At 49.9% G+C, this 24,286-nt stretch overlaps 1 pseudogene; it reads left to right on the top strand.

The window, feature by feature from the left end:
• The window catches only part of LOC128571006 (kinesin-like protein KIF11), a 31,783-nt pseudogene extending 9,742 nt beyond the window's left edge, over positions 1-22,041 (top strand).
• Positions 22,042-24,286: the final 2,245 nt, after the last annotated feature.

Raw genomic sequence — 24,286 nt, 5'->3', positions numbered from 1 at the left:
AGCCCGGGTCCAGATGCTTTCATGTCAGAATTCTACCAAACCTTTAAAGAGGAATTAGTACCTATATTACTCAACGTGTTCCAAAATGTAGAAAAAGAAGGAAGACTACCCAACACGTTCTATGAAGCAAACATCACCCTGATCCCCAAACCAGGAAAAGACCCAACAAGAAAAGAAAATTATAGACCAATATCACTAATGAATATTGATGCAAAAATATTCAACAAGATCCTAACAAACAGAATCCAGCAACACATCAAACAAATTATACATCATGACTAAGTCGGTTTTATCCCAGGGTGTCAAGGCTGGTTCAATATACATAAACCTATAAATGTAATTCAGCACATAAACAAATTAAAAAACAAAGACCATATGATTCTGTCAATTGATGCAGAAAAAGCTTTTGATAATATCCAGCATCCCGACATGATCAGAACACTCAAGAAAATTGGTCTAGAAGGGACTTTTCTTAAACTGATAGAGGCCATCTACAGCAAACCCACAGCCAATATCATATTGAATGGAGTTAAATTGGAATCATTTCCACTCAGATCAGGAACCAGACAAGGCTGCCCATTGTCTCCATTGCTTTTCAACATTGTAATGGAAGTTTTAGCCACAGCAATTAGGGAAGAAAAGGCGATCAGGGTATCTATATAGGGTCAGAAGAGATCAAACTTTCGCTCTTCGCAGATGATTAGATTGTGTATCTGGAAAACACTAGGGACTCTACTACAAAACTCCTAGAAGTGATCAAGGAATACAGCAGCATCTCAGGTTACAAAATCAACATCCGTGAATCGGTAGCCTTTATATACACCAACAACAGTCAAGTTGAAAAAGCAGTTAAGGACTCTATCCCATTCACAGTAGTGCCAAAGAAGATGAAATATTTGGGAATTTACCTAACAAAAGACGTGAAAGATCTCTATAAAGAGAACTATGAATCTCTAAGAAAAGAAATAGTTGAAAATGTTAACAAATGGAAAAACATACCATGCTCATGGCTGGGAAGAATCAACATTGTCAAAATGTCCATACTACCCAAAGCAATATATAATTTCAACACGCTCCCTATTAAAGTTCCACTGTCATATTTTAAAGATCTTGAAAAAACAATACTTCGTTTTATATGGAATCAGAAAAAACCTCGAATAGCCAAGACATTACTCAGAAATAAAAACAAAACAGGAGGAATCACACTACCAGACCTCTGACTTTACTACAAATCGATAGTGATCAAAACAGCATGGTATTGGCACAAAAACAGAGAAGTAGATATCTGGAACAGAATAGAGAACCAAGAGATGAATCCAGCTACTTACCGCTATTTGATTTTTGACAAGCCAATTAAAAACATTCAGTGGGGAAAAGATTCCCTATTTAACAAATGGTGCTGGGTGAACTGGCTGGCAACCTGCAGAAGACTGAAATTGGACCCACACCTTTCACCATTAACTAAGATAGACTCTCATTGGATTAAAGATTTAAACTTAAGACATGAAAGTATAAAAATACTAGAGGAGAATGCAGGGAAAACCCTTGAAGAAATTGGTCTGGGTGAGTATTTCATGAGGAGAACCCCCCGGGCAATTGAAGCAGCTTCAAAAATACACTACTGGGACTTGATCAAACTAAAAAGCTTCTGCACAGCTAAGAACACTGTAAGTAAAGCAAGCAAACAGCCCTCAGAATGGGAGAAGATATTTGCAGGGTATATCTCTGACAAAGGTTTAGTAACCAGAATCCACAGAGAACTCAAACGCATCAGCAAGAAAAAAACAAGGGATCCCATCGCAGGCTGGGCAAGGGATTTGAAGAGAAACTTCTCTGAAGAAGACAGGCGCACAGCCTTCAGACATATGAAAAAATGCTCATCATCTTTAATCATCAGAGAAATGCAAATCAAAACTACTTTGAGATATCATCTAACTCCACTGAGACTAGCCTATATCACAAAATCTAAAGACCAGAGATGTTGGCGTGGATGCGGAGCAAAGGGAACACTTCTGCACTGCTGGTGGGAATGCAAATTAATACATTCCTTTTGGAAAGATATATGGAGAACACTTAGAGATCTAAAAATAGATCTGCCATTCAATTCTGTAATCCCTCTGCTGGGCATATACCCAGAAGACCAAAAATCACAACATAACAAAGATATTTGTACCAGAATGTTTATTGCAGCCGAATTCATAATTGCTAAGTCATGGAAAAAGCCCAAGTGCCCATCAATCCATGAATGGATTAATAAATTGTGGTATATGTACACCATGGAATACTATGCAGTCTTAAAGAAAGATGGAGACTTTACCTCTTTCATGTTTACATGGATGGAGCTGGAACATATTCTTCTTAGTAAAGTATCTCAAGAATGGAAGAAAAAGTACCCAATGTACTCAGCCGTACTATGAAACTAATTTGGGGTTCTCACATGAAAGCCATAACCCAGTTACAACTTAACAATAGGGGGAAGTGGGAAAGGGGGTGGGTGGGTAGAGGGAGGGGGATTGGTGGGATCACACCTGTGGTGCATCTTACAGGGGTATTTGCGAAACTTGGTAAATGTAGAATGTAAATGTTTTGGCACAGTAACTGAGATAACGCCGGAAAGGCTATGTTAACCATTGTGATAAAAATGTGTCAAGTGGTCTATGAAGTGAGTGTATGATGCCCCATGATTATATCAATGTATACAGTTATGATTTAATAAAAAAAAAGGAAAAAAAATCTATGTATTCAACTATTTATAAGATTTAAATTGTCTTTGTTCAAATAATAATGTGCAACTTTATGATGTTGTTACTATAATAAAATATGTTCTCTATGTTTAGCCAATTTATTAATTTGCTTTGTTCATTAAATATTTACTAAGAAAAAAAAAAAAGAAAAATAGCCGGGCGTTGTGGCCGGCACCTGTAGTCCCAGCTGCTCGGGAGGCTGAGGCAAGAGAATTGCTTAAGCCCAAGAGTTAGAGCACTCTGCCTGAGGGCAGTACAGTGAGACTCTGTCTCTACAAAAAAAAAAAAAAAAAAAAAAATAATGGCTGTAAAAGGTTAAAACATATTAAATATATTAAAGCTGATCGATTTGTACAAATTTCATAGGCTTCCTTTGAGTCATGCTATGTAAGCAATGCATTCCTCTGAAAACTGGTCAATAAAGAGGAACAATATAGCACCCAGCCATTTGTCCTGAAGGAACCATATCTTGGTTCAACAGGGTAATTAACAGAGATTATATGGTAATCTTGGTTACCATAAATTCTCAACTAATAAAATGAAGAAGAAATGATAGAATTAAAATATCAGTATTTTGCAATCCCTAACGAAATAAGCCCTGTGGATATTAATGACTGCTTAAACCAGTTGATCAAAAGCTAACAGTGAACACTATAATTAATAGGGTAACCATAACTGAGCCCACTGATTTTTTCTTTTTGAGACAGAGTCTCACTTTATCACCCTCAGTAAAGTGCTGTGACATCATAGCTCACAGCAACCTCAAACACTTGTGCTCAAGTGATTCTCTTGCCTCAGCCTCCCAAGTAGCTGGGACTACAGGTGCTCGCCACATGTCCAGGTATTTTTAGAGATGGGGTCTCACTTTTGTTCAGGCTGGTCTTGAACCCAGGCGATCCACCCACCTCAGGCTCCCAGAGTGCTAGGATTACAGGTGTGAGCCACTGCACCTGGCTGAACCCACTGATTAATCTTGACACAAGCAGACATTATGTGCTTTCAGTACCACCCATGAAATATTCTTGCTAAAATATTGAACCTGAATTAGATCAAGCTTTTAGATATAACCAGAAGATATGAGGCTGGGTACAGTGGCATGTACCTGCAGTCTAAGCTACTGAGGAGGCTGAGGAAGGAGGACTGCTCAAGCCCAGGAGTTTGAGGCTGCAGTGAGTTATGATTATGCCATTGCATTTCAGCCTGGGCAACAGAGCAAGATCCTATCTCAAACAACAGAAGAAGAAAATACAGCATAGAGATGCAATTGACCGCATCCAGAATTTAAGATATTCAATAGAGACCTGGTTTCCTCAACAAAAAAAAAGTTTCCTTTAATTTTTTTTTTTTTTTTTTTTTAGGTAGAGTTACACTTCATAATGCTTATTAGGCTGCCCGTGGCATCATACCTCACAGCAACCTCAAACTCTTGGCTTCAAGTGATCCGCTTGCCTCAGCCTCCCAAGTAGCTGGGACTACAGGTGCCTTCCACAACTCCTGGCTACTTTTTAGAGATGGGATTTCACTCTGGCTCAGGCTGGTCTCGAACCTTTGAACTCAGGCAATCCACCCACCTCGGTCTCTCAAGTGCTAGGATTTTAGACTTCAGCCACCACACCTGGCCAACAATAAAAGTTTTTTAAAGAGAAAAAATATAAGGAAAGATACCTATAGATCAAGAGAGACTTTTTTAAAAAGAGAGAGAGACTGAAGACTAGAAGGTGTTAAGTCCTAGTTTGCCTGAGAAGATCCTTGTTGTGTTGGGCCCCTTTCACTCTAAAATGTTTGGATGACAAACTAGTCAGCTACTTAAGACTTAACAATCAAATCTAGTGATGAATTCTGGTTCAAACAAACCAAATTAACACACATTTGAGACAATCAGTTAACCTTGAACACTGACTAGGCAATTGACATGAAGGAATCAGTGTGAAACGTTTTAGATGTGATAGTGGTCTCTTTTGTATGTGTGTGTGGAGACAGAGTCTCACTTGGTTACCCTCAGTACAGTGCTATGGCATCACAGCTCACAGCAACCTCCAGCTCTTGGGCTTAGGCAATTCTCTTGCCTCAGCCTCCCAAGTAACTGGGACTACAGGCACCCGCCACAATGCCCTTTTTGTTGTTGCAGTTTGGCCAGGGCCTGGTTCGAACCTGGCACCCTCGGTATATGGTGTCAGTGCCCTACTCACCGAGCTGTAGGCACCGCTTGGTCTCTTTCTTTCTTTCTTTCTTTTTTTTTTTTTTTTGAGACAGAATCTCAAGCTGTGGCCCTGGGGAGAGTGCTGTGGAGTCACAGCTCACGGCAACCTCAAACTCTTGGGCTTAAGGCTTAAGTGATTGTCTTGCCTCTGCCTCCCAAGTCACTGGGACTACAGGTGCCCACCACAATGCCTGGCTATTTTTTTATTGTACTTGTCACTGTTGTTTGGCAGGCCTGGGCTGGATTCGAACTCACCAGCTCCAGTGTGTGTTGCTAGTGCCCTAGCCTCTGAGCTACAGGTGCCAAGCCAATAATGGTCTTCAATGCTCTTAACTCTAAGAGATATATGCTGAAGTGAATGGAAATGAAATGATATTGAATTTACTTCCAACTAATACTGGGTCTGAGGAGGAAGTGGCCAATCTGGTTTGATTTGTACCCTACATGTTGGTAAATGTGCTGGGTAAAACAAGGGGCTGATTATACTGTTCTCTTTACTTTTGTATGTGTTTTTAAAACTTTTATTAGGGAAAATTCCAAAGTAAGGAAAAATGACATTTACAAAATTGTTTTGTGGAGACAGAATCTCACTCCTTTGCCCATGCTCAGATTCCACCATTTCAGCCTAGCTCATAGCAACCTTAACCTCCTGGGTTCAAGCATTCTTCCAAGTAGCTGGGACTACAGGTGTCCACCACAATGCCCAGCTAATTTTTCTTTTCCTATTTCTTTCTTTCTTTTTTTTTTTTTTTGAGTTATGGTCTGACTCTGTCTCCCTGGGTAGAGTGCTGTGGCATTATCATAGCTCATAGCATCCTTAAGCTCTTGGGCCTAAGTGATCCTCTTGCCTCAGCCTCCAAGTAGCTATGACTATAGGGGCCTGCCATGACGGCCCACCAGGTTTTCTATTTTATTTTATTTTATTTTTTTTTTTGAGACAGAATCTCACTATGTTACCCTCAGTAGAGTAGCATCACAACTCACAGCAACCTCAAACTCTTGGGTTCAAGTGATTCTCTTGCCTCAGCCTCCCAAGTAGCTGGGACTACAGGCACCAGCCACAGTGCCTGGCTATTTTTGTTGTTGTTGTTGTCATTGTTGCTTAACTGGCCCAAGCTGGGCTTGAACCCACCAGCCTCAGTGCATGTGGCTGGCACCATAACCACTGTGCTATGGGTGCTAAGCCCAGTTTTTCTATTTTTAGTAGAGACAGGGTCTTACTGTTGCTCAGGCTGGTCTTGAACTCCTTAGCTCAAGCAATCTGCCTGCCTTGGCTTTCTATAGTGCTTGGATTACAAGTATGAGCTACCACGCCTGGCCAAAAAATCACATATTGAATAAAGCATTTGCGACTTTTAGTACTGAGAAAACTTAATTTGTATCATTTATAGGTTGTAAACCAACATTGTGAGGCTTCCTTTTTGGAGATCACTAAAAATTTAAGTGAACATAAAGCGACTAACGAGAACCAGCATAACATTTTTCTTGATTAGATAACTATTGATTAAGAGAGATTGATAGCACAAAATCTAGCACTTAATGAAACTATAAAAGTTGAGATGGTTTGACTAGGCTTAATTGCTTTTTGCAACAGGATCTGAAAGTGGATATTTCAACAAGTACTTTAAAAGGGAAATAAAATTGTTAAATTTTTTGAAGTTCAATTTAACCCTGTACAGCATTGATTTTCAACTGGTGCGCTATGGCACACCGTTGGGCACAAGATCTTCGGTGTGCCACAAAAAAATTTTGAAGATCATTAGTAAAATTATTGTCAAAAGAAATTCAAAGCACAGTAAGTATAATTGCCTTATTTTTTTTTTTGATCAACATAAGTGTGCCTCAAAAGTTTAACTATAGGCTCAAGTGTGCTATGAGATAAAAAAATTTGGAGAACGCTGCTGGACGGTGTCAGATGTTCCGACAAAGTAGGTCCTGATGCTGCCTGATGGAAATTTGCCATCTCATTATGTAATCACTCAAATATGAAAATATGGGAACCCCAAAATAGTTTTAATCAAGATTAGGTGTAACGATAGAAGTGATAATGTACTCCTAGAAATGTAGACATTACAATTCAGTTAAATTTCATAAACATTCACAGCACTGACTTCGTTAAGAAAGAACATTTTCAAAACAAAAACTGACCATCTGCCCAACACGGTCTGTAACAGGGCATTTTATTTTTTATTTTATTTTGTATTTGTTTGAGACAGAGTTTTTGTCACCCTCGGTAGAGTGCCATGGCATTATAGCTCACAGCGACCTCAAACTCTTAGTCTCCTGAGTAGCTGGGACTACAGGTGCCTGCCACAACGCCTGGCTATTTTTAGAGATGGATTCTCACTCTTACTCAGGCTGGTCTCAAACTCCTGAACTCAAGCAGTCCACGCGGATGAGCCTCCCATGGTGCTTAGGATTACAAGCAGGAGTCACCTCACCCAGACTCTGTAATAGGGCTTTTTAGTGCCAAAAATGTTGGAAGGATATAATTGACTAAATGTAGTGTAATGAAAAGTTTACCACATTGTGTCCCTCTCATTTTGTTGTGGACATTTACAAATCACTATTTTGAGCAATCTGTACATGGTACAGATGAGGATAGGCCATGATGATTGAGGAAAGTTTTCATGAAAGACGCTGTTTTACACAGAATGAATAATTGGGTTTGCCGTCGGATTGTGGTGATAGTTGGATACTTTGTAAATTCACGAAAAATTATTGATTTGTACTCGCAAAATGAGTGAATTTAAATTATACTTCAAATCTTTTTTTTTTTTTTTTTTTTGCATTTTTTGGCTGGGGCTGGGTTTGAACCCACCACCTCCAGTATATGGGGCTGCCACCCTACTCCTTGAGCCACAGGCACTGCCCAAATCTGTTTTCTTTTAAAAGCAATTATTAAAAGGAGATAGTACTACAGAATGCTTCATTTTTTCCAAGAGACGTATAGGAGTTATTGTCCTCTTTTAAATGAAATTGGCAATATAAATGTTGATTGAAAAGGGAAATCCTTATAAATTATTAAAGCTTGAGTTCATGTTAAAGAAATTAAACTGATTTAACCACCCAACCATATTTATAGTGAAATAATTACTCCTATCAAAGTAAGCATATTAGGAAATCTCTACTCATCCCAGTTATAACACATCTTTTGTACATTTTCAGAGATGGAAAACTTCATGTTTAGGGAATAGGCTGGATGTTGAAAATAGCCAAGTCTATTTAAGGTCAGATTAGAGAATACAGGATATCCCAAAGGTCTCTAATAAAGTCACCATATATAGGAAAAATGGGAAATGTAACAGGTAACAAGACTAATTCTTGTATATAGTAATTGTTATATTTCTGGAAGACATTTGTAAATACAAGTTTTAACATTAAAAAAATCTTAATTATATCCCAGATTAATCTTTCCCACTTAACTTACGTCTACTAAAGGTACAACACCACAGAGGAAAAATTACTTCTACCCGTCAACACTGGTGAGAACAGAACCACGTGAACATCTTCTTGGTCAGTTGTAAAGGAAACAGCCTGAACTGTTAATGATGCTAAACCATTAAGGAAACTACAAAGAAGAGACCAGTCAGGTAAAATTTAAAGCAGCATAATTTTATAACTCTCCTGTTATTATTTTTGTTTTACTCCATTGCCCCGGGTAGAGTGCCTAGGCCTCATAGCTCACAGCAACCTCAAACTCCTAGCCTTGAGCGATCCTCTTATCTCAGCCTCCCGAGTAGCTGGGACTACACATGCCCACAACATTGCCTCGCTCTCTCTCTTGCTCAGGCTGGTCTCAAATTTCTGAGCTAAGCAATCTACCTGCTTCGGCCTCCCAGAGTGCTAGGATTACAGGTGTGAGCCACTGTACCTGGCATCACCTATACATTTTTGACGTGGTCAATTTTATGTGAAGAATATTTAACTGTCTGACCTTCAGTCTTACTTTCCCTCTCATTTATTGTTGCCTGATACTTAGGTTTGTTTATTCTAATATTATCAGTTTTTCAATGATTAGACTAGTAGATAATTAGTCATGTTTACATTGTGCTCATCACCATTCTAGAATAACTGAAATGTTATCTTATTAACATTTTACAGAGTAGAAGAATTATTATTTGTAGATTTTCTGCTCCTTTTGTTGAGGTTTAACTTTTATATGTTATATTGAAAGAAGAAACCTTCCTTGACTTTAATGATGATTTTTAAGCCCTTGGACTTTGTCACTCAGCCAGCTTCTTATTTTAGGACACGGACATAGAAATGGTGGTTCTGGGACCGAGCACTGAAGAACCTCTAAGTCAAGACTCATCTGTAGAAGCTGGTATGGATTGTTCATCAAGTGGTGGAGTTCAATTTTTCCAGGTACCTAATTAAATCTTATCAGTTAACCCTTCCACATCTGACATAAATCATCCACGTACTATCCAACAGAACAGCAGTATTCTTGGTGTGTAGAATAAAACTTTAGTCATTCCTTTGGCTTGTTGACTTTCCCAATTTACATTATACAAATCTGATATTTATAAGGGGTTTTCTACAGAATAAATAGAGGCAAAATTTGACTTAATCTATATGCTCAGCTGGTTGTCTTTAGCTATTATAATTATCCCCATTCTGCTGCCTATATACTCAGAATGGAGGCTGAGAGCAGTCATTTCTCTCTTCCCTCTACCCTTGGCACAGAAGTCCTGGAACCTATCTCTGCTCTGAAGACTGAGAGGTTTAAAAGATTGAGAGCCCAGAGGCTTCTTATATTATTTTAGTTATTTCTCCTCCTTCAGGCTCTTTTCTTGTTAACTATTCCCCCACACTTCTTGGGCTCCTTGCTTGCTCTGATCCTATGCATTTAAATCCTGTGACCTTTCTTACCCACTTTTTAACACTATTGGGAGCACAGCACTATAAACTGCCCAGCATCTTTCCCTATGATTTGAAGAGCTAAGCCTAGAGAACATGTGAAGAGTGTCTTCCTTATGAAGGACACTGATACCTATATCTTACAGTTAAGTGCCACTTCTGACATGTGAATGCTTGTACAATTTATTTTTTTTTGAGACAGAGTCTCACTCTGTCACCCTCAGTAGAGTGCTGTGTTGTCACAGCTCACAGCAACCTCTAACTCTTTAGGCTTAAGTGATTCTCTTGATTCTTTTGCTTCAGCCTCCCAGGTAGCTGGGACTACAGCTGCCCGCCACAACGCTGGCTATTGTCGTTGTTTGGCAGGCCCGGCAGGGTTCAAACCCGCCTGCCTCGGTGCATGTGGCCTGCCCCCCAGCCACCACCATTCATAACACCACCATCACACTCACACATGGTGAGGGGTGGGGCTTTCTGCACGGCCACCACGACCACCACCAATACTCCCCCATCCACCCCACCCGGGTTGGGGGGTGAGGCCTACCACCCGGTCACACCACAACCAAAGCAAACACCTCCACCTCTCCCACAGGTGTGAATGGTGTGGCCTACCCCCTGCTCATCACCACCACACCCACCCGGTGTGAAGAGTGGGGCTTACCCCCTCCCCACAACCACCACCACCACCACCACCACCACCACACTCACCCAGGGTGGGGGTTGGGTCCTACCCACCAAACACCACCATCACTCCCCACAACCCGGTTGAGGGGTGGGGCTTATCCCCAGACAACACCACCACCACAACCCCCACCCCCTCAGTCCAGATTGGGGGTGCGTCCTATCCCCTGGTGAGGGGTGGGGCTTACCCTATGGTCACCATCGCCACCATGACCAGCATCCACACCCCTCCCTCCTGCATTGGGTGGTGGAGCCTAACCCTGGGCCACTACCACCACCACAACCCCTACCACCTCACCAGGATTTGGGCATGGGACTGACCCACTGTCCACCACAACCACCACCACACCCACCCTCCTGACTAGGGGTGGGGGATGGGGCCATCCCCCGGCTACTACCATCACCAACAGCATTATCACTCCCATACCCTGTGAGGAGTTGGAATTACCCCACATCCACCACCACCACAAACACCACAACTCCACCCACCCACCTGGGGTGGGGGTTGGGTTTACCACCTGATCACCACCAATACCCTGACCACTACCCCCACCCATCCCACCAGGTGTGTGGGGTAGGGCCTACCCCATGGACACCACCACCACACACTGGAGGAGAGGGGTGTGGCTTACCCACTGGTCACCACCACCACCACAACCACCACACGTGAGGGGTGGTGCTTAGCCCCCAGCCCAGCCACCACCACCACATTTGAGAAGTGGCACTTAGACCCCAGCCAACACCACCAACACCACCCCTGACCCAGGGTGGGGTGTGGGTCCTAACCCCGGTGGGTCACCACCACCACTACCCACCACAACCACCACCCCCTCACCTGGGTTTGGTGGTGGGGCCACCACAACCACCACCACCACACAGATTGAGGTGGAGGGTTACCCACTGGCCACCACCACCATCCTACCTACCCGAACCTGGGGTGGCGGGTAGGTCCTAACCGCCAGCCACCACCACCACCACAAACCAAACCCCCTCGCCTGGGTTTGGGGCTGGGGCCTACACCCTGGCCACCACTACCATAACCAACACACCCCCTACCCATGGCATACCCCACAGCCACCACCACCACCACTACCACCATGACCACCACGCACACCACCTCCACTCAGGGTGGGGTGTAGTACATAACCCCCAGTCACCATCAGCACCACCACCACAACCCAAGCTCCCTCAGCCAGAGTGGAGTTGGGACCTACTCCCCACTACCACTAAAACCACCACCACAGCCTCCACTCCCCCCATCACCCCCAACCAGGGTGGGGTTGGGGCCTAGCACCTGGTCACCAATAATACCCCGATCACCACCCTCCCACCAGGTGTACGGGCTGGGGTCTATCCCCTGTCCACCACACCAACACAGGGTGTGGTGTGGGGCTTATTCCCCAACCAACACCAGCACCAGCACTACCACCCCCACCCCCACAGGTGATGAGGGGTGGGGCATAAACCCTGGTCATCTCCACCACTACCACCACCACCACCACCACACCCCCACCCAGGTCAGTGGTGTGGTGTACCCCATGGCCATCACCACCAACACCACAAAGCCATACCCACCCATTCCCCCAAATCCCTACCTGGAGTGGGGGGTGGGGCATAGCCCCCAGCCACCACCCTCACTACCACCACAAACCCCACCTCCTTACCCAGGTTTCAGGGTGGGGGCTACCCCTCAGCCACCACTATCACCAACACCACTATCACCCCCGCATGGGGTGAGGGTTGGGGATTACCCTACAGCTACCACCACCAACAACAACACTACTCCCCCATCACACCACCTGGGTTGGGGTGTGGAGCCTAGCACCCAGTCACCATCACCACCTCAACCACCAACCCTCCCGCCAGGTGTGTGGGGTGGGACCTAAGCCCTGGCTACCAGCACCACAACCACACTGGATGAGGGGTGGGGATTATCCCTGGCCACCACCACCGCTACCACCAGCTCTCCTACGACACCCACCTGTGGTGGAGTATCAGGCCTAACCCCCAGCCACCACCACTACCACCATCACCACCACCAACACACCCCCCACCCGGGTGGGGGGTAGGGCCTACCCCACAGCCAACACCACAACCACCACACCCCCACCCATGGGGCGTATTACCCAGTCACTACCAACACCATGACCACCATCCCCACCCCTCCCACCTGCTGTGTGGGGTGGGGCCTAACTCCCAGCCACCACAACCAACACCAGTACCACCACAAATCCCACACCCTCACCAGAGTTTGGGGGTAGGGCCTACCCCATGGCCACCACCACCTCCAACATCCACATCTGGGGTGGGGACTAGCCCCTGGCCACCACCACCATAACCAGCAAGCCCTCTACCCACATGCTGGGTTGGGCCTACCCCATGGCCACCAACACCACCACCACTCCCACCCGGTGTGGGGGGTGGGGCCTAACCCCCAGCCACAATGACCACCACCGGCACAACTGCAACCCCCTCACCCAGGTTTCTGGGTAGTGCCTACCCGCCGGCCACTAGCACCACTACCACCACCCCCACCCCTGCCACCAGGACCTGGCCAGGACCACCACCAAGACCACAACCATCACCATACCCACCCTCCCAACCAGGGGTTGGGGTGGAGCCTGGTCCCTGGCCACCTCTACCACCAGCATGCCCCCCACCCTGGTCAGTGGTGGGGCCTACCCCATGGCCACCACCACCATGAGAACCACCACTCCTCCCACACCCCCACTCAGTGTGGGGGTTGGGCCTAACCCCTGGCCACCACCACCACTACCACCACCACCACAACCCTTACCCTCTCACACAGGTTTCGAGGTGTTGCCAGGCACCCAATCACTACCAACTAGCTGACCACCACACCCACCCCTCCCCCTCCCACTAGGTCTGTTGGTTGGGGCCTATGCCTGGGCCACTACAACACCCTCTCACGTAAGGGGTGAGCTGAACTCCTGGCTACCACCCCCACACCCCCACCGCCACCTCCACATGGGGTAAGGAGTGGGGCTTACCCCATGGTCACCACTACCTCCACCACCACCACTACCACCAAAACCACCACCCACTCAACCGGGTTTGGGGGTAGGGCCTACCCCATGGCCACCACAACCACCACTCCACTCACCCCCCCAACTGGGATGGGGCTTGGAGCCTAACCCCAGTCACCACCACTACTACCACCACCAACACCCCCCACAACCCCTCACCCGGGTTTGGGGGTGGGGTCTACTCCCCAGCCACCACCATCAGCATCACAACTATAACCCCCAGTCAGGGTGAAGGGTGGGGCTTACCCCATGTCCACCACCACCACCACAACCACCACACCCCCATCCCCCTACCCAGCGTGTGGCTTGGAGCTGAGCACCCAGTCATCACCAACAACACAACCACCACCCCCAACCCTACAAACAGGTGTGTGGGTTGAGGCCTACCCGGTAGCCATCACCCCCACCCCAACCCAGAATAAGGCCACCACCTCCACACAGGGTGAAGGATGAGGATGACCCTCTGGCTAAAACCCCCAGCACCATCACCACCACCATCACTCCCCCCACCCCCAGCCAGGTATGGGGGAAGGGCCTAACACCCGGCCACCACCACCACCACTACCCCACATGGGGTGAGGGGTGGGACTTACCCCACAGCCACCACCACCAACACCACCACCACTACCCCCACCCCTCCCACCAGATGTGTGGGGTGTGGCCTACCCCCTGGCTGCAACTACCACACCCACCTGGGATGAGGGGTGGGGCTTTCCCCCCAGCCACCACCACCACCACGACCCCCACCCCTCCCACCAGATGTGTGGGGTGTGGCTTACCCCAGGCCACCACCACATCCACCCAGGGTGGGCAGTTTCACCTGCCCCATGGTCACCACCAGCACCACCACCACACCTCCCACCCGGATAGGGGGTGGAGCCTACCCAATGACCACCACCACCTCCACCACCAACACCACCACAAACACCACTCCCCCAGCACCCTACACGGGCTGGGGGATTGGCCCTACCTCCAAGTCCCCACCACCACCATGACCACCACCCCCATACCTCCTACCAGGTGTGTGGGGTGGGATTTACCCCCCGGCCACCACCACCAGCACAACACCCACCAACACTACCCCCTCCCGGTGACCATGGGTTGGGCGTAGGGCCTAGCACCCAGTCACAACCAACAGCCCAACCCCCACCCCCACCCTCCCACCAGGTGTGTGGAGTGGAGACTACACCCTGGCCACCACCACCACATGCACCCAGGCTGAGGGGTCGTGCTTCACCCCCAGCTACCAACACCAACACCAACTCCCACCTGGTGTCGGGGGTGCAGTCTATCCCCCGGCCACCACCACCACCAAAACCCTCACCCCCTCACCAGGTTTGGGGATGGAGCCTACCCCACGGCCACCACAATCACCAATACCACTATCACCCCCAAACGGGGTGAGGGGTGGGGCTTATCCCACGGCCACCATCACCATCACCACCACCACAACCATTCCCCCCACCAATGCACCCAGGTTGGGTGGTGGGGCCTAGCACCCAGTCACCACCCCCAGCATGACCATCACCACCACTCCTCCCACCAGGTGTGTGTGTTGTTGCCTACCCACTGGCTACCACCACCACCACTCCCCCCACCATCCCACCCAGGTTGGGGGGTGGAGCCTAGCACCCGGTCACCACCACTAGCATGACCACCACCCCAAACCCTCCCACCAGGTATATGGGTTGAGGCCTACCCACTGGCCACCACCATCACACCTACCCTCCCCACCCCAGTTGGGGGGTGGGGCCTGCCTCTAGCCACCATCACCACCACCACCACAACCACCACTCCACCCAGCCCCCACCCAGGGTGGTGTGTGTGGCCTAGAACCCTGTCACTACCAACACCCTGACCACTACCCCCACCACCCCAGCAGATGTATGGGTTAAGGCCTACAACCTAGCCGCTACCACCACACACACCCTGGGTGAGAGGTGGGGCTTACCCAGCAGCCACCAACACCATCATCACCCCCTGGGTGAGAGGTGGGAGTTACCGCCCTGCCAACACCACTACCACAACCCCCACCCCCTGACCACCAATATCACCACCACCACAGCTACCCTCCCCACATGGCCAAAACCCCAACCATACACCCTGCACCCAGGTGGGGAGTGAGACCTACCTGAAGGCCACCACCACCACCACCATCACTCCTCCCACCAACCCAGTGTGGGAAGTGGAGGCTAACCCCCAGCCACCACCACAACCACCACCACCGCAATGCCCACACCCTCACCCCCTCACCAATGTTTGTGGATGGGCATTATCCCACGGCCACCACCATCACCAACACAACTATCACCTCCACACCAGGTGAGGGGTAAGTCTTAACCACCGGCCACCACCACCACCACCACCAATACCACCCTCACCTGGGATGGAGGATAGGCCCTAACCCCCCCACCCCCACCCCCTTACCTGGGTTTGGTGGGGGAGCCTAATCCCCACCACCACCATCATCGACACCAATATCCTCCCAACACGGGATGAACTGTAGGGCTTAACCCACGGCCACCACCAATGCTAACACCACCACTCCCCCCATCAAGCCCCTTGGATTGGGGGGCCCCAGCACCCAGTCACCACAACACCTACAACAAGCATCCCCACCTCTCCCATAGGTGTGTGGGGTGGGGCCTACCCCCTTTCCACCACCAGCAGCACCACCACCTCTACCCCCCCAAGGGATGAGGAGAGGGGCTTACCCCATGGTCACCACCTCCAGCATCATCACAACCACGCCCCCAAATCCAGTGTGGGTTGGGGCCTACCCCATGGCCAACTCCACCACCACCACCACAGCCCCCCTCCACAACCAGGGTTGTGGGTAGGGACTGACTCATGCCACCACCACCATGTATCCCACCAAGGTGGTGGGTGGGGATGACCCCCCGGCCAACACCACAACCACCAGCACACCCACCCTCCCCACATGGGGTGAGGAGTGGGGCTTACCACATGGCCACCAGCAGCACCACCACCACCACTCCCCCCGCCACCCCAAACAGGTTGTGGGGTGGGGCCTAGCATCCAGTCACCACTACCACCACCCCTAGCCCTCTCACCAGGTGTGTGGGTTGTGGCCTACCCCATGGTCTCCACCACCACCACCACCACCACCACAAACCCCACACCCTTTCACCCGGGTTTGCTGGTGGGGCCTACTGTCTGGCCATCACCACCACCACCACCACCACCACCACCACAACAACAACAACACTCCCCACCTGGGGTAAGGGGTGCAGCTTACCCAACAGCCACAACCACCACCACCACCACCACCATCACTCTTCTTACCACCCAACTCAGTTTTGGGAGTGGGGCCTGTCCCCCAGCCACCACCACCACCCCAATACCTACCCTCTCACTTGGGTTTCTGGTTGGGGCCTAAACCCTTACCACCACTACCACCATTACCACCACCACCATTACACCCATCCTCCTCACCTGGGGTGGAGGTGGGGACTTCCCCCCAGCCAACACCACCACCACCACCACCAAGGTAGGGGGTGGAGACTACCCTACAGCCACCTCCACCACCACCACAACAACAACCACCACTCCCCCCACCCTCCCACCTGAGTTGGGGGATGGGGCCGGGCCCCTGATACCACTACCACCACCACCACCACAACCCCTATCCCCTCACCAGAGTTGTGGAGTAGGTCCTTCCCCCCAACACCACTATCACCCCACATGGGGTGAGGGGTGGGGTTTACCCCATGGCCACCACCAACACCACCACGATGCCTCCCATCCAGGTGTGCAGTGGGTTCTACCCCACAGCCACCATCACCACCACCACCATAACAACCAGCACGCCCCCCACCCGGGTTGGGTGTGGGACCTAGCACCAGGTCACCACCACCAACACGACTACCACCCTGACCCCTCCAAGCAGGTCTGTGGGGTATGGCCTACCCCCTGGCCACCACCACCACCACAGCCACCCTCCACACCTGGGGTGCGGGGTGGGGCCTGTCCCCCGGCCAACACCACCACCACAACCACCACCCCTACCACCCCGCAGCACCACGACCAGGGGTGGGGGGTGAGGCCTAATCCCCACACACCACCACCACCACCACACCCACCCTCCCCACATGGGGTGGGGGGTATGGCCTCCCTCTGACCAACACCACATCTCCACACCTCCCTCCCATGTAGGGTGTGGGTCCTAATTGCTGGTCATCTCCCCCACAACTACCACTCCCCTCACCCAGGTGGGTGGGGGTTCTACCCCATGGCCACCACCACCACCACCACTACCACGACCACTCAGTGTCAGGGTTGGGACCTAACCCCCAGCCACCACCACCACCACAACCCCACCCCCTCATCTGGATTTGGGGGTGGGGCCTAACCCCTCCCACCACTCCCACTCCCACCACCACACCCACCCTTCCCACCCAGCATGAGGGGTGGGGCTTACCCCACAGCCACCACCCCTACCACCAATGAAACACCCACCCTCCCCAACCAGGTGAGTGTGTGGGTCCTGCCACCTGGCCACAACCACAACCACCCACACATGGGGTGAGGGCAGTGCTTACACAACTGCCACCACCACCACTCACCCCCACTACCACTACTGGGTTGGGGGATGGGGCCTAGTCACCATCAGCACCACGACCACCACACCCACCCCTCCCACCAGGTGTATGGGGAGGGGCCTACACACTGGCCACCATCACCATCACCACCACAACTTCCCTCCCTAACCAGAGGGGGAAGTGGGGCCTGCCCCCTGGCCACCACCACCACACCCATCCAGGGTGGGGGTGGGGACACCCCCCTGGCCACCACCACCACCAGTACTACAACCCCCAACCCCTCACCGGGTTTGGGGGAGGGATCTATTTCCTGGCCATGAAGAATACCACCACCACTACCACCTACACCTGACTTCCCATTGTCACCCCCAACCCCTCACCCAGGTTTGGGGGAGGGGTCTACCTCCTGGCCACCAAGAATACCACCATCACTATCACCCACACCCGACTTCCCATTGTCGGGAGTGGAGCCTACCCCCTGGCCGCCACCACCACCATCACCACCACACCAACCCTCCTCACCCAGGGTAGGACTTGCCCCCCAGCCACCACCACAACACCACTACCACAGCTAGCACCACCTCACCCAGGTTTGGGGGTTGGGCTTAACCACCGGCCACCACCAGCACCACCAGCACCACCACTACCACCACCTCACCCAGGTTTGGGGCTGGGACCTAAACCTCTACCACCACCTCAACCCCAACCCCCTCACCTAGGTTTGGGGGTGGGTCCTACTCCCAAGCCACCACCATTATTGACACCACTATCACCCCCATACAAGTTCAGGGCTGGGGCTTACCCCACACCACCCACCACCAATGCCACTCCCCCCACCATCTTACCAGGGATGGAGTGTGAGGCATAGCACCCAGTAACCACCACAGCAACGACCTCCACCTCCATCCCCATCCCTCACACTGGGTGTATGGGGTCAGCCTTACACCAATGCTGCCACAACCACCACCACTATTGAAACACCCACCCTCCTCAACCAGGTGGTGTGTGGGTCTTGCCTCTGCCACAACCACAACCACCACCCACACATGGGGTGAGGGTGTGGCTTACACAACTGCCTCCACCACCACCACTACCACCACTACCACCACTCACCCCACCATCCCTACCGGGTTAGGGGATGGGGCCTAGTCACCACCACCATGACCACCATACCCACCCCTTTGACCAGGTGTGTGCAGTGAGACCTATCCCCTAACCACTACCACCGCACCCACCCAGGGTGGTGGCTGGGGCCAAAACCCAGCCACCACCACCACCACCAAAAGCACCACAACGCCCAAGCCCTCACCTGGGTTCAGGGGAGGAGTCTATTCCCTGGCCACAAAGATCACCAACACCATTATCACCCACATCTGCCTTCTCATTTGTGGGTATTGGGGCCTACCCTCTGGCCACCCCACCCCCACCCCCACCACCATACCAACCCTCTTCACCATGGGTGGGGAATGGGGCTTGTCTCCAAGCCACCACCACCACCCCTACCACAACCTCACCTGGGTTTGGGGGTTGGGCTTACCCCCTGGCCACCACCAGCTCACCCCAGTTTGGGGGTTGGGCCTACCCCCTGCCCCCCCCCACCACAGCCACCCTCTGCTCCTGGCTTGGGGGATGGGTCCAGCACCCTGGCCACCATGACCACCACCACCACTCCTCTCCCACCTGCCCCACCTGGGTTGGGGCCTAGCATCTGGTCACCACCACCACCACCACAACCACCACCCCACCCATCCCACCAGGTGTGTGGGTTGGGGCCTACCCATTGGCTATCAACATCAACATCAACACCACCACAACCACCACCATCCCCTCCCTACTTGAGTAGGTGGTTGGCCCTGCCCCCTGGCCAACACCCCCACCACCACCCCCTCAAACCAAGGTGGGGGGTGGGGCCTAACCCCCAGACACCATGACCACCACCACCACCACCACCCCAAGGCCCTCAGCTGGCATTTGTAGTTGGGCCTAACCCCTGGCCACCACCACCATCACACCCACCCTCCACACCCAGGGTAGGTGGTGGGGCCTGCCCTGTGCCCACCACCACCTGCACCAACACCAACACCCAGAAATGGGATGAGAGATTGGACTTACCCCAAGGCCACCACCACTACCAGTACCACGACCACCTCCACCACTCCACCCATGTTGGGGACTGGGTCCTAGAAACTGTTTACCACCACCGCGACCACTATTCCCACACCTCCCACCATGTGTGTGGGGTGGGGCCTACCCGTGGCCACCACTGCCACTGTCCCTACACTCAACACCACCACCACCACCACTACTACAAACCCCAAACCCTCACCAAGGTTTCAGGGTGGGGCCTATGCCCTGGACACCACCACCACCACCACCACACCCACCCTCCCCACCTGGGGTGGGGTTGGGGCCTGCCCCCTGGCCATCAGCACCACCTCTATGCCCCCAACCTGGGTGGGAGGTGGGGCCTTCCCCACAGCCACCAATACCACTACTACTTCCACAACCCCCACACCCTCACCCACCTTTGGGTGTGGGGCCTACCGAGAGCCACCACCATCACCAACACCACTATCACCCTTACATGGGGTGATGGGTGACCACCACCACCACCACCACTACCCCCACTAAGGGCTTGGGGTGAGGCCTACCTGTGGGCGACAACCACCACAAATCCCACTCCCTCACCAGGGTTTGGGGTGGGGCCTACCCCCTTGACACCACCAACACACCAACCCTCCCCATCCTGTGTGGTAGGTTGTAACTGCCCGCCTGTCACCACCACCACAACCACCACTCCCTCCACCCTCCTCCTGTGGTACGGGTGGGGCATAACCCCCGATCACAAACCACCACTACCACCACCACAACCCCCACTCCCTAACCCACCTTTGGTTGTGGGGCCTACCCCCAGGAATAACCACCACTGCCACCACCCCACTGGAGTTGGGGGTTGGGGCTTAGCACCCAGTCACACCACTACAACCATCACCACCATCACCACCCCTCCCACCAGCTGTGTGCAGTGGGGCCTACCCCTGACCACCACCATGGCACCCACCCAGGGTGGGCCCAAACCCCCAGCAGGCACCACAACCACCACCACCACCACTTCCCCAACCCAGGGCTTGGGGTGGGGCCTACCTGTGGGCCATCACCACCAGAAAATCCACTTCCTCACCAGGGTTTACCAGACTCTGTAATTGAGGTTGCAATTCACTCATTTTGCGAGTACAAGACACGATTGTAAGAGAGACTTTACCTAACAAATGCAATCAATGTAACGTGGTTTCCTGTACCTTCAATGAATCCCTAACAATTAAAAAAAAACAAAACTTTGAAAATAAAAAAGAATATAGAAAAGATATGGATGAGCTTAAAGAAATGAAGGAATCTAAACTCAGTCAGAAATGTTTGATCAAATTCCAACTTCCACAGTGGTGAAAGGATTAAAAATGTCCACTGGACTTTTGAAAAACTCAGTACCCAAATTCTGCAAGGCTTATCAATATTCTCAATTAATGTGAATGGTTTAAATTGTCCTCTAAACAGGCACAAGTTACTGACTGGATACAAAAACTCAGGCCAGATATCTGCTGCATAGAAGAATCTCATCTTACCTTAAAAGATAAATATACACTCAGGGTGAAGGGATGGTCGTCTATAATTCAGGCAAATTGAAATCAGAAAAAAATGGGGTTGTAATTTTATTCACAGATACAATAGGCTTTAAACCAACAAAAGTAAGGAAGGATAAGAATGGTCACTTCATATTTGTTAAGGGTAACACTCAACATCATCAGATTTCAATTATTAATATTTATGCAGCCAAGAAGAATGCTCCTCAGTTTACAAAAGAGACTCTAACAGACGTGAGCAGCTTGATTTCCTCCAGCACCATAATAGTTGGAGATTTTAACTATTTAACACTTTGGCTGTGTTGAATCGATCCTCCAATAAGAAACTCAGCAAAGAAATTTTAGACTTAAACTTAACCATTTGACAACTGGATTTAACAGACATCTACAGAACATTTCATTCTAACAAAATTGAATGCACATTCTTTTCGTCAGCCCATGGAACATCCTCCAAAATTGATCACATCTTAGGTCACAAGTCTAACCTCAGCAAATTTTAAAGAATACAAATTATTCCTTGCATCTTCTCGGACTATTACAGAATAAAAGTTGAACTCAGTAACAACAGCAATCTACATACTCATATAAAAACATGGAAACTAAATAACCTTATGCGAACAATAGCTGGGTTATAGACGAGATTAAGAAGGAAATTAAAATTTTTGGAACAAACATGACAATGAAGACACAAATTACCATAACCTCTGTGATACTGCAAAGGCAGTCCTAAGAGGGAAATTTATAGCACTGCAATCCTTCCTCAAGAGAACGGAAAGAGGGGAAGGAGCAAGATGGCGGCCGAGTAACAGCTTCTTTGCAACTGGGCCTGGTGAGACTGAGGAGAGAAGACTCCAGACATTTCTGGTTGGTGGGATCTGCCCAGAAACACCCCCTTTCAGGACACAGGGAGTCAGTGAGAGACTTCTGGACCGCATGAGGAGAACAAAGGCAGTGGAGAACTGGCAAGTGGTTGCATGTGTTCATTTGGTCTTATCCACCTAGCAGCTGTAAGTACAGTGGCAGTAAGATTGCAAACTGGAAAGGCCTTACCTGTGAGCTGGTTTTGTTTTCTGTTTTTTTTTTTTTTCTTTTTTTAGGACTTGGCACTCAGTTGTATCATCTTGGGAGAACTTGGGCAAGATTGCAGAGGATTTTAGCATTGTTTTAGGTCCCCAGACTGAGCGATGAGCCAGCCGGAGCTAATACTTTTTGGCTATGGGCCGCGCGGAGCCATTGTGGGAGAACTTCACCGACAAGCTCTTCCCTCAGGGTCACAGAGCAAGGATCGGGCAGGAAACCTTAGGTGAGTAATCTAATGACTGAGCAGCCTAAAGGAGGGAACTAAAACGCCTTACAGCCTTGGCCCTCAGGGGCATAGAGTGAGACCCATTTGACACACTGGGTAAGTGGACGGCCACTTCAGGAGTGATCCCAGTGACAAGTGCTTTCCTGGGAAAGCTTTTGCTTAGCCCAGGTTAAGCAGTTTAAAGCAGGCTGAGGAGAGATTTATGCTCTCCACCCTGCAGGTTTGAGAAATCAGCAGTGGCCTCCAGTCTCCCTCTCATATAGCCGTGTCAGCATTGTGATTGACATCTCATACCCCAGAAGATCACCTGTTGCCCAGATAATATTCAGCAAGATATATATACTGCTTTGTTTATGTTTATGTTTTTTTTAATTTCAACATTTTCCCTCTAGATTTTTCCCATTCATTTTTCTTTCTTTTCTTTCTTCATTTTTCTAGTTTAAATATAATTTTCCATTGTTGCCTTCTTTACCAATTAGAACTTCATTTTTTGCTAGTGTTTCTACCCGTATTATTTGGTTTTTCCCCCAGTTTTATCCCATAAAATTTTCTGTTTGCTTGTTATGGTTTGATTTGTAGCATTTTTGTCTTTCCGGTCTACTTGCTGGAGGTGGGTTGCTGTGTCCAGTCTAGCAAAGAGCTGCTGACTTCAAGGGAACTACCAAACCCAGCACCCCCTAAGGTTGGAGGGTTTTAAGGTTTGTTCAAAGTACCCTACTGTACACCTATACTGCTCCTGTCTCTCTCTTTCTGTGCCTCTCTTATTTTGTCAATATTCCCTTTTACTCAACCCCTTCTTTTTCTCCCGTCTTTTTTTTCTTCTCTTTTTTCCCTTCTTGGTCTTCAATCTTCTCATCCTTCTGGTCCTGAAAGCCACAATGCAAACCCCCCAGGCCTCACTTTTCCCATGTGAAGAAATTGACATGGACATTCAAATAGCCTTCCAGGCCTGCTTAGTGGATATACTGATCAAATGTCTGTCAGGGGGACTGAGAAAGACCAAAAGGCTAAAGCCAGGCTAGAAGGCCATGGGCTTGGGCTGAGTTCTTGCACTGGGGCCAGAAGATCACACCACAGTGGAATCTCTCAACTAACGTCCCTCACCTGTAGCCTAAACTGACTTGTTTGTCTGCCCTTCCGAGAAATTGGGACATTACCAAAAGTTCAGCCCTTGTCCTCCAGGCTACCACATCACGATTAAGAAGTCAAGTGGTTTGAGTAGAAGGAAAGAGGACCTTAGGAATT

The sequence above is a fragment of the Nycticebus coucang genome, chromosome 18 (genome assembly GCF_027406575.1).
Source record: "Nycticebus coucang isolate mNycCou1 chromosome 18, mNycCou1.pri, whole genome shotgun sequence".
NCBI classification, from domain to species: domain Eukaryota; kingdom Metazoa; phylum Chordata; class Mammalia; order Primates; family Lorisidae; genus Nycticebus; species Nycticebus coucang.
The sequence above is the reverse complement of the archived record's forward strand: the minus strand, read 5'-3'. Positions and strand labels throughout refer to the sequence as shown.